The 11231-nt window shown below is 38.1% G+C and overlaps 1 long non-coding RNA gene across 1 annotated transcript; it reads right to left on the reverse strand.

The window, feature by feature from the left end:
* Positions 1 to 2362: 2362 nt before the first annotated feature.
* LOC135296193 (uncharacterized) lies at positions 2363 to 10232 on the reverse strand. The gene is made up of 3 exons (XR_010358235.1): positions 10150 to 10232; positions 6627 to 6925; positions 2363 to 2734 (listed from the first exon to the last, which is right to left on the reverse strand). It is a non-coding gene; the product is annotated as an uncharacterized LOC135296193 (long non-coding RNA).
* Between the last annotated feature and the right edge of the window lie 999 nt (positions 10233 to 11231).

Below are 11231 nucleotides of genomic sequence, written 5' to 3' on the forward strand. Positions count from 1 at the left end.
TGCCTAATGGCAAGCATAAGGGTAGGCTCTTCACACTCAAAAGAGAGGAATGGGTCTAGCCAGGATACATTCATTCCTCAGGCATCCTCATCCTTCTCAAGAAATTACAAGCCACTAGAATTCTGTAGTCTGTAATTCTCCTCAAAGGACAGCGCTGCTCTCCAAACACTCCAGCTTTGTTGTTTAACAGGAGTTAGGTGTGTGAATTGTTCTGTAAAGATAGTTGTACATGGATTTCTATAATGAGATTTTTCCATAGAGAAAAGAGAATTGATAAGATCTACCATGTCAAACAATCTGCAGTAGCAGATAGCATCTATCTGACATTATCCAGTACAGGTAGAGGTCATTTTCAACACACTTGTACCATTTACTGTTCACAGTGCAAGTATCAATGCATCACTCTTAGCTGAAACAACTGTGATACACATACAAACTCAATATATCTGGAAGACAGAATAATCCTGAAAATTAACAATGTCTCATAAAAGTCACTGACATTTTGATTAAGTTAATTGTGGAAACTATTTACTAAATATCTCTGTGAATTATTAAACCTAATACATCAAATATTTAAAATGTATAAATGATGAATTTTAAATCTGTCAGAGTATGGGTTAAACATATCATATGATAAATATTATTCACCGCCACTAATAAATTTTCTTAAGCAATCTTAATCCTGCTTGCTGGTTTATTCTAAAGTAATATATGGCAAGCACTGGGGTTTAACTTAGAACTTCATTTTTTATCATAAGAGAACTCATATTTTTGAAGAAACACAGATTTACAATCAAGGAGACAGCTATATGACAATCTTGATAGAGAAACTGGTCATACTGTGGGCATATTTAATAAAGAAATAAATCAAACCTTAAAATAATTCTCTGAGGAAACTTACTTCATTTGAAGGGAGAAATAAAGGTTCACCAGTAACCATAGTGAGTTCATATTATTGCCTTTGTTTTTATAAGTTGTTGCCATGACTTTTTTGACTTTTGGGCTAGATTGGACTTAAAACACAACAGATGGCTACAATTATGTGTCTGTAACTCTTTTTTAGAATAACTAAACAGAACACAATAAAATAAACAGGCTTATATTCCAAAGAGACTCACACAGTTTAAGAGAGCTATACATGGTTATTAAAAAAACCCCAAAACATTCTAGACTCTATATACAATACGAATAAAGCATAAATGAGAAGTTAGTTTCACAATGTGCTGTATTCCATATGCACACGATTCATACCTATAATTTAATTCCTTTGACTAGCAATTTCAAGAATAAAATGAAATCACACTATAATTTTGTGATTATTTGGGGTCCAAGTGTGCATTCCTTTCAACAGGATAGCTTCCATTGAATTTGTCTCAACAAGAAGTGCCATCTTGGGCTTTTTGTAGGGTAGCTTTTAAGTAAGCACAGCTTAATTTTAATATAAATATTATTTTAATAATAAAATAATATTATTTTAATATTATTATTAATATAATTTTATCTAGAATGAGACCATTATAAGCCTTTGGATCAATTGTTTCCTAAAAAGAAATTTATTTTAGTACCTCATGGTACCTCAATTGTATACCAGCAGCCTTAGTAAAGGGCAAAAAGAGACTTTAAAAATGGGAATGGAAAAAGTCATGGAAAATTTCTGTGACTAAACCACACCTCACTGAATAAAAACCACAACATCATTGTGCCATTAAGGCCATGTTGTGCAACAGAGATTAACACAAGCTATTTTAAAGAGCATAAATGATCTCAACTGTTGCAAAAATCAGGGTATATTTTAATAGAATATCAGCTTAACCTTTGAACTTTCTAGAATTGTTCCTTGTTATTTTATTTTTTAAATGAGGCTTTTAATTAATTTCTTCTCTGTAACTGTTTAAGTTATTAATGCATTTTAGACACATGTGTGTCAAAAAAGACTTGGGTATTATTTGCGGTGTCCTGGTCATGCTCTGCCTGCATCAGCCAGCAAAGAAGCATTCACAGCCTGGGAGTGAGCCTTTCTGCTCCTGTCACAGCCCAGGCTGCTAAGTCCAACCCATCCAGCACATTCCCACATTCTTTTCCCATCTATGACTGAAGCAGAAACTCTTTTTTTTTTTCTTCAGAAATCAGTGGTATGTCCAGTGACTACATGACCATACCTGCAAGACTGATGTCAAGCTGAATTTTGCAAGTTAAAGTCAGCAGCTTTTCCCTCATCAACAGCATAGTCTACCTAAACTGTAAACAAATGCAGAGCAACAGTGACTTGAATAGGTCAGTCGCAAGCACCCATTCGTGCAATCTTTTATTTCTCCTATGAAAAGTAACAATAATTTGCCCACTAATAATATTGTGGATCCAATAGTGGCGCAATGTCTTCCTTTCTGTATGTAGGCTTCTGCTACTCTAAGCTCGTCCCTGAACACAATAAGCATCTTTTCAAAGTCACATTAAAAGCTTTGAATGGACCACGCTGAAGTTTTTGACACAATGGTGGCAGCACACTGAAGGATCAAGAGGCATGTTACTGCAAGCATGCCTCCTTATCTAAGAAGATAGAAAAGCAGTTTCCTGATTTCAGTCCAGTTGACTCAACAGTTCTCATTGATCTCCTCATCTTTTGTTTCTCATCCCCGCTGTACACAGATTCCATGATACACTTTTTGCTTTGAAAAGTGACATTTTTCACTACTTATCAAGAGCAAAGTATTTTTAAAGTAAGAAATTCTTTAAGCTGTGAAAGCAAAGGTGACAAGCATGAGAAATTTAGACAGCATAATAAAAGCATGATAAATCAAAGATACAACCAAGATATCCAGTTCAGCAAAGCCCTCCAGCATATGCTAACTTTTAAACACATGCAAAAATTCACTGAGGCAAATTCCTCTTAAGCACTTTATTGGATTCAGGATAAGTTTTAGAACACAGTTAGTAACAAAAAACAGCAACAGACATGTCATATATTTAAAGATTTATTTATAAGCATTTACTAAAACTCTGTATATAAAACAAGGTAATTTTGTCTTCATGATGTCCACAACTAATTATCCTGATGATATCACTACAGCCTTTGCTGTAGTGTCCCAATTTTAGTCAGAGTAAAATAGGTGGTAAATCTAAACACAAAGAAGTTATTCAGTCTGGCTGTATATATATTCAAAAATGCCAAGGAAAATGGGAAAACCAAATTTTCTGTACTACTGACACTTGATTCAGAAGTGTCAAGGAAAAATGGAAAAATGCAAAAGGTGAGAGGCACTAGTACTGTTTAAGGTGGGGTAGACCAAGAATGACTGATTAAGTGTAATCACCAATGCACATTTTGAATTTATAATTTTACTGTCACATTGTCAGTATGGCTCATAGAAAAGGCTTTGCTTATGTATATTCACATACACTGTATGTACCTAATCATTTTCTGTAATTGCTGCTCCTTGAATTATGAAGAAAGACAGATTTTTCTTAGTTTGGTTGATTTTTCAGTTTAGTTTTGATTTCTAATGTATCAAACATATTCTGTTCCTTGCTTCAACAGCTTCTTTAAAGTCATCTCTTCACTATTACTCTGCCTAGTTAAATGTTTCGTAAAAATCTTTATAAGTTGTTGAGGTCTAAATGAAAAAAAACCATGGAGGATGCCACATGAGTAGGAAAACTCTACTTCAGTTCCTTCAAACAAAATTCCGCCAGCTTCTGTTGAAATCATGAACTCACCACTCTCTTTATGAAAGCTGACACTTCTGAACCCAAACACTCCCCAGAAGCTTCATTTTATAAGATCTGATGAAGGACGAAACAGCAAGGTCTCTAAATTTGTTTAAAAGGTGAAGAGATAGGACCACACCAAAGCGTAAATGGGAATTGCCATGTTGCTGCAAAGTTTTTCAGTCTTGCAGCACTATTTGTATGACATTTCTTTCTCCTACAAGAAAACTGATGGGGGAGTTTTCTACAACTTGTTCAAACACTTCATGGAAAGGAGATTAGTTTGGCTTTAATTTAACCAACTAAATTGAGTGTTATTACTGGAAACAGCTCTAAGCTTTTCAATTCCCCTAATGAGGTCCAAACTTCTATGGATGCTATCACCTGAGACTACTGTAATATTTTATTTGGATTTAAATCTTTAACTTGGCAGCACTGCTGTGTCTCCGTGGACACCTCTCATTTTAGTTTTATATTCTCCCAGGTGGTTGATTACTTATCCCCGTAACAGGATTCCTTTTCATATTGAGGAAGCTCTGACCTCCATTCCAGCACCGTACTGAAATTTTAGCAGACATGGGATGTTGATTTTGTTTGTTTTGTTTCACTATCAAGACCAAACAACCCATTATATTGGATTTATTTGACAGATATTTCAAGGCACCTCAATTTGCTGTGTTTCTTTGATTCTTAATGTTGTTTGGAACTAATCTCTTCTGCTAACATGAAAGCAAACTAAGAGCCAAGATTTTTATGGGAGACAGGAAACGTATATTTAAAGTAGTGCTGTGTTATCTTTTACAGCAACAACAAAGGGAATATAGACCCAAATATACCCCCAAGTGACATAGTTGATTTTTTAACTGGTTTTAAGTGTAAGTACTCTTGGAATATTTAAATGGTATCAGCAAGAGCATTAAAATCTGCTTAGAACCACAACCCCAAAGTAGCATTACTGTCTGCCAGCCTGCCCAGAACTATAATGGATACCTGATCAGTTGGAAATGTTATTGCACAAAAGGAATTTCCCTTTGTTGATGACTTGCCCTCTGTTTTCTATTTACAAATAGAAAACTAGGAAAAAAACCCCAACATCTAGGCAATTTCTCAACAAAACTATTTATGTATATTCAAACAGCTTTTCATACACAAGAAAAGAGTATTTCTTAATATGAATGCCATTCTGTGTGACAGATCTCACTGAAATAGTTCCCTTAAGCAAAGTAGAGAGAAATAGCATTATACTGTCCAGAGAATCTTCTTCCAGTCTAGTAATAAAATATGTTTATTTAGCCTAATTGGTCTCTATGAGATGTTAAGGTTAGGCTGGTTTCCATACAGTGTTGTTAAGATATTCAATTGTTTCTTGAGATGTATGATTTGTGAAATAGTAGGTCTGAAAATGGTAGCAGAGAAAGCAAGGTTGAGCTCACTTAAGAAATACAGTTGACAGTACAATTTTTCTACAAGAGACATGAGTTAAGGGAAACAAGTTTGACAATGTTTATGTTTTTCTGCCTGATAAAAGGATAAAGAAACAACAGCATAAAACCAAAATCCAAAATAAAGGGCAATTTCCAATAAGTTACAAAATAATTTGCTTGTATCAGCTCATTATTTCAGTAGTTAAAAGTAATACAATGGACATCCTCAAACTACACAATAGGAGGAAGGGCATCCTTCAAAAAATAATTTGTGTTTTGCTATTTCATATTCAATCCAAGAATTTAGAATTTTAAGGGTGGTGTGAGGGTACTGACATCATTCTGTGTGAGACAGTTCTTGCAAGAACACAGGCTCAAAATAAGCTAGAGAGAAAACAGCATAGCTAAATTCCAGCAATATATCACTATCTTTTTTCTGATGCCAAAAAAATACTGAGGTGCCTTCAGATACTGTCAGAATGTCTCCTTTGTCAAGCAAGACATTGTACCTGAAACAAATTTATGCTGAGAATGTGCATTCTTTTATGCTCAGTCAGCCCAATTTTCCTTCTGCAGAACTGTATATCCAGTTCTCTCACTGGAGTCATCAGATCAGATTCATCCAGATTAGAAATATATACATCTGAGCTGGGTTACCCCACCCACTGGCAGCAGATTTAAAAGACAGAACATGCATTGTGCCTAAGCAAGCCTGTGCAGGGAGCAGCACACAGTGGCTGACAGAGCTGCATGAAATGGGGAGTGCTGAATCCAGCCTGATCCTTTCCTGCCTCTGGCCACAGTGCCATGGTCCAAGGGCAGCGTGCTCACTTGTGCTGTGGGGGTGCTGTGTGCCCTCCCTGGAAGACCTGGGATGTGTAAATATGTTTCCTGGACACATTCACCCAGAAAAACCACGTAGATGATACAACCTAATTTTGCAAAGGCCTGTGACAGACTTTGTGAGTAAAAAAGGTCACATTCTGACTTCAAAATGCCTTTTCTTACCAATTTTTCCGCACTAGAATTTCAAATCCCTTACTCCAGAGCACCAGACAGCAAGACTCATTCAAAGAGAAGAGCCCAGATTTTATTTGTAAAAAACATGGAGCAAATAATCCTTTTTCCCAAACCTTCTCAGCCAAAAATTTTCAAATATTTCAGCCTGAGGCACAGCCAGGATATAAAATAGTACCCTGAAAAAGTGTTCAGTTCAGAAAATCATAAGGGGATGAAAAATGGTGTTTAGAACTGGCAGTATTAAAAGCATGGGTGATTCAATTAGTCTCAATAATAAATAATTTACATATCTAGGATCTTTTTAAGTCACGAGGACAAGTTAACTAACAGTTAATTAAAGCAAACTGAGGTCCAAGTATTTTTCTGTTTGGAAACTTTCTACAGACACTGAGCAGTTCATCTGTTCCATGGATATAAAACAGTAAAATAAGTTTAGCTGGAGTTAAGGCCTTTTACACCCTTTTGCTTTCCACTCACCTTTTTCGAATACATTCTACCACCTTCAGCCTGAGATGTAGCTGGGTTTTTCAGTATTTCCAGCCTGCAGATGATACTGAAGCCAAAGTTGTATGAAAAACATTCACAGTAAACAACTGCATTATCAGCTGTGGAGTTCTCTCATGCTGAGAGAAACACCTAGGGGAAAAAAACTCAAAGCACAGATCCATATTTACATAAATGCATGTACACATGACAGAGGGAGATTTCTATGTATATGTGCAGTGCACAATTGCTGCATTAGTCAATGAAGATTCCAGCTGCTGGAGATGTAAATGCTGTAGGAAGAGCGGGAAAACAAGAATTATTTTCTTGTCACAGTGCAGTACCTAAGCCACGTTAAACTGAATATGCATGAAAACTTTAGTGAAAACTATTACAAGGTAAAAATCTTATCAACTCAGTATATTGCCCAATACATAGCACTTAAAATACAAATATTATATTATATATACAGTCTCAAAACATGGCATATTATAATGGAAACATTGTACACAATACTATTTGCATCAGTTTCATTGCACTTTTGCAGCTTCATTTAGATAGATTTTTTTAATACAGAAATTTCTATAAGCATTTCTGATTTCAATGCCATGTAAGTAGCAAGAGATTTTTTCAATCAACCACTTGCAATTTAAATTTACTTATTTACCTACTTTTTAACTTACTAATTTGCTTATTACTTGCTTGGTTTGTAGGGAGAGAGTGGGGCTGTATACTCAAAGCAATCTGGATAATGTATGACCAAAAAAACTTGTAAGAAATGAAATCTCTGTGCTTGTGGGCAAAACATGGTATACAAGTCCAGTAATTCTGTATGCTGTTCGAATTGCTAAATATTGTGGTCCAAAGTATCTTCTGCCATCTAGTGGGGAAAGCGCCTCACAGGCTGCTTCAGGCTCACTGCTTCCATGCCGCTCGGAAAAGCCACGGGTAAACACTCGCACTGACTGGAAAAGCAAGTGTCACTGCTTTAGCACAAATCCAAGCTCACTTCGGAAATCTTCTCTGAGGTAAGTACCTACCCTGAAAATTCGTCATTAATATATCTTCTACAAATGCAAAATTTAAACATGGGATGGGTTTATTACCATAGCTTTATTACTTGAAGTACTTCAGAGCATAATTAAAGCATATCAAGTCTGTACCAAGGACCAAGCATCATATCAGGCAATCTGGAGGGGGAATCCAAAACAATGGCTTCACTTTCAACTAAAAGCCTGAGATGGTTTGCTGTCAAAATGCAAAGTATTAAAGGACAGCATACATATATACTGGTTAGAACCTCTTCTAAATAATGGCACAGTGCTTTCAAAAACCCTCCCAGTTTCTTGTAGATGATTACATACAGTAAATTCGACCTAAAAAAAAACAATTACTCCAGTATAGAATGAGATGAAAGTTTTACAACCTTTATTCCAAAGAGAGCCAGAAGTTATCATAATTGTAGCATAGCTAAGAATTAGTTTTTCTCTTAGCCGGTCTTCACAGAATCACAGCTTCAATTAGGTTGGAAAAGACCTTTGAGATGAATGAGTCCAAACTCGTCGACCTCAACGAGTATGACTGAACACCACCTTGCCAACCATACCATGGTAGCAAGTGCCACATCCACTCTTACACATTTCCCCAGAAAAGACTCCAACAGCCTCTCTTTTAATCACTCTTTCCAGGAAGAAACCTTTCCCAATGTCCAACTTAAACCTCTCCTGGCACAGTTTAAGATTGTGTCCTCTGGTCCTATCACTGGTTCCCTAGGAGAAAAGGCCAATCCGCACATGGCTACAACCTCCTTTCAGGTAGTTGTAGATCCCTTCCAATGGATTTAGTATTTCAGATACACAAATCAGAACTGTCAGTCCCAAGAGGCAATATATTCTTGTATTTACATTCACGGTCATAATCCTGACCTTAAAGTGTAGCCTGGAAAGCTGTATTGGGCACTTTTGCTGGACAAGTGACAGGAACGCAATACACTTCCTGCAACATTCCTCCACCTTCCCACAGTGAAGAAATAAAGGAAATTTCAGCTTAAGTCATTAAAGACTGTCCACAGAGAGGGCCAATGCTAGATTCAGGAGCCCTGAATTTAGCAGAAAAGGGGTTGTTCTGATGCACATCTGACTATGAGGAATCACAGGTCAGGCCTGTCCAAACCAGAGATTTTATCCTCATTGTGCCTAGAGAGGTGCTATTTCTCTGAACACTGAGAGGTGTAATACCAGAGCTGGGCCAAGTTCCATCCACAAGGCCACTCCTGCCGGAGGAAGGTGTAAGAGACCCTGCCTGGTGTCACAGCCACAGCCATTAGGAAAGAGTTGGTATGGCAGGCTGGTCCCAACCCTCACACACACTTCCATGCTTATTCCCCCCAGCCAGCGGGACCAGGGACAGAATGGGACAAACTGGAGTAAGAATCTCATGGATTGACATGAAGGCAGGGAGACCAATTACGAAGCACTGACTGAGGCAAAACAGATTCAACCTGGCAAATTGAATGGTAATTTAAAAAAAAAAAATTAAATCTGATCCACAAGATGTGGGGAAAAGGCAAAAATTAAAGAAAAAAAAAAACCAAAAACAAAACTACAAAAAAAAACAACCACCCGTCATGCTCTCCCAGTCTCAGCTCCTCTTCAGGCACCTCTCCTCCCCACAGTTGGCCCCTGTGTCACTTCTTCCCTCCAGTCCTTTCTTCTCTCTCCTTGCTCTTGCCGCAGGTCCATTCAGTGTTTTTGCAGGAGTTGATGGGTGGCACAGGCGACGGGGGTCAGATCACAGCGGTTCCTCTCTGCCAATCCTTCCTTCTTTCAGTTTGCCCGTGCTCGGGCATGTGCCCTCCATGGGCTGGAGTGTGCCCGTTCTGCCACAGTGCACCTCCTCCTCCTCCTCTCACCGTGCGCTCCCTCTGCTGTCCTTTTCCGGGTTCCCTCCTCCTCTCTCCCCATCTCCCTGTCCCCCTGCACATCCCACAGTGTTTCCTCCCTTCTTGAGCACCCTCCCCAGCAGTGCTCTGCCCGGGCCGTGCCTCAGCCCTGCCTTGGGGGCCCGGCTGGGCCCGGCTGGGTCCGGCCGGGGCAGCCCCGGCCTCCCCTCACGGAGCTCCGCAGCCCCCGCTGGGAGTCCTGGTGTCTAGAGGAGCTGACGAACAGCAATCTAGGTTGTAATTAGCTATCTTTTATAATATTGAAAGTAGCAGTAAAGGAAATCATACATCCCACATGGGAATTACTATTGCAGTAAAAATAAAATTAATCCTAGCTTAAAGCTAACAGTACATGTGTAGATCACATTATTTGTTTTTCCTCCATGGAGTCCCTAGTAACTAAAAGCATCAGGGAAATATTTGTTTGCTGTTCCTGTCTGGCTCAAACACACAGATTTTTAAGCGACACAATGGCCCAAGCATTTACTCTAAATCTTGTAAACAAATGTGAAAACAACAATAAAAAAAATCAAATATGCTGGCATAACTATTTTTTCTGGGTGAAAACATCTCTACCTCAGGTATGACAGCAGAATCCACCTGTCTTCTCTATGGCCATCTTGCCAATTCACTAATTCTGAAACAGGGACAAGAAAAACACCTGAAGATCCCTTTTCTGAACTTGACTCTTTAAGTCCCCACAGCTATACAGCTCCGCAGGAACAGGAAATTCTGTTTTGAGTGGCCGTGTAGGGATGAGGGCAAGCAGATTCACTGGAGGCACAGCAGAACACAACTTCAGTTAGCATCGGACATTCAGATGAAAATTACCCAACTGGCCTGCATGCCAAGGGGAAAGAAGAGATGAAACAAACTGTTCTAAATTGATATTTGAACTTCACTTCACATATTTCTTCTGTCAGAAGAGGATCGGGAGAAAAAGGAAAGGACAGCCAAAGTTGCATTAGCTTATGTCTCAAAGCTGCCGTCCTTTCAAAATTCATACAGTTAGCTATGCTTTCCACTAAGGGGCTTCCCCAGCAATTTACAATTACTGTCATTTACAGATGTAACACTATAGAAAACACCCAATTTGTTAGTGGACCTTAAAGCTATGGACTTGTTCAGAGGATACTAAGAGCCAAAGGTCAGCACAGAAATATTTGGAAGATTCATCTGGCATGTGAATACCTACTACAGATGGTACAGCTCATGCTTGATTTAGAGCAGAGACTCAACTGCCCATCTCCCACAACCACAGTGAGCAGTTATTACTATTTGCTATTTTTCACTGGCAAAAACCCCTAGACATAAGCTACCTGTGCAGCTGTCCTACATTAGGACTTTAACTCCAGAAGAAATATAGATGAGGAGAGAGCTAGATCTGGCACTAACATAGCTGATTAGGAACAGCACAATAATATTAAAGTTACTTAAAGATATAGATCTAGATGAATTTACAGTTGAAACTGCTAACAAAACCCAAAGGGGAATCCGATTTCAGCATAAGGTCTGTAGAAAAAAATACCATTATTTTAAATATTTTCAGGTCTATTAAGGCTTCTATTTGATTAAACATCCAAACATAAATTAATTGAACTAATTTGCCATTCAAGGCTAATAACAAATCTTTAAGAGAGAAGTACAAATACTTACTA

The sequence above is a fragment of the Passer domesticus genome, chromosome 3 (assembly GCF_036417665.1).
Source record: "Passer domesticus isolate bPasDom1 chromosome 3, bPasDom1.hap1, whole genome shotgun sequence".
In the NCBI taxonomy this organism is placed as follows: Eukaryota; Metazoa; Chordata; class Aves; order Passeriformes; family Passeridae; genus Passer; species Passer domesticus.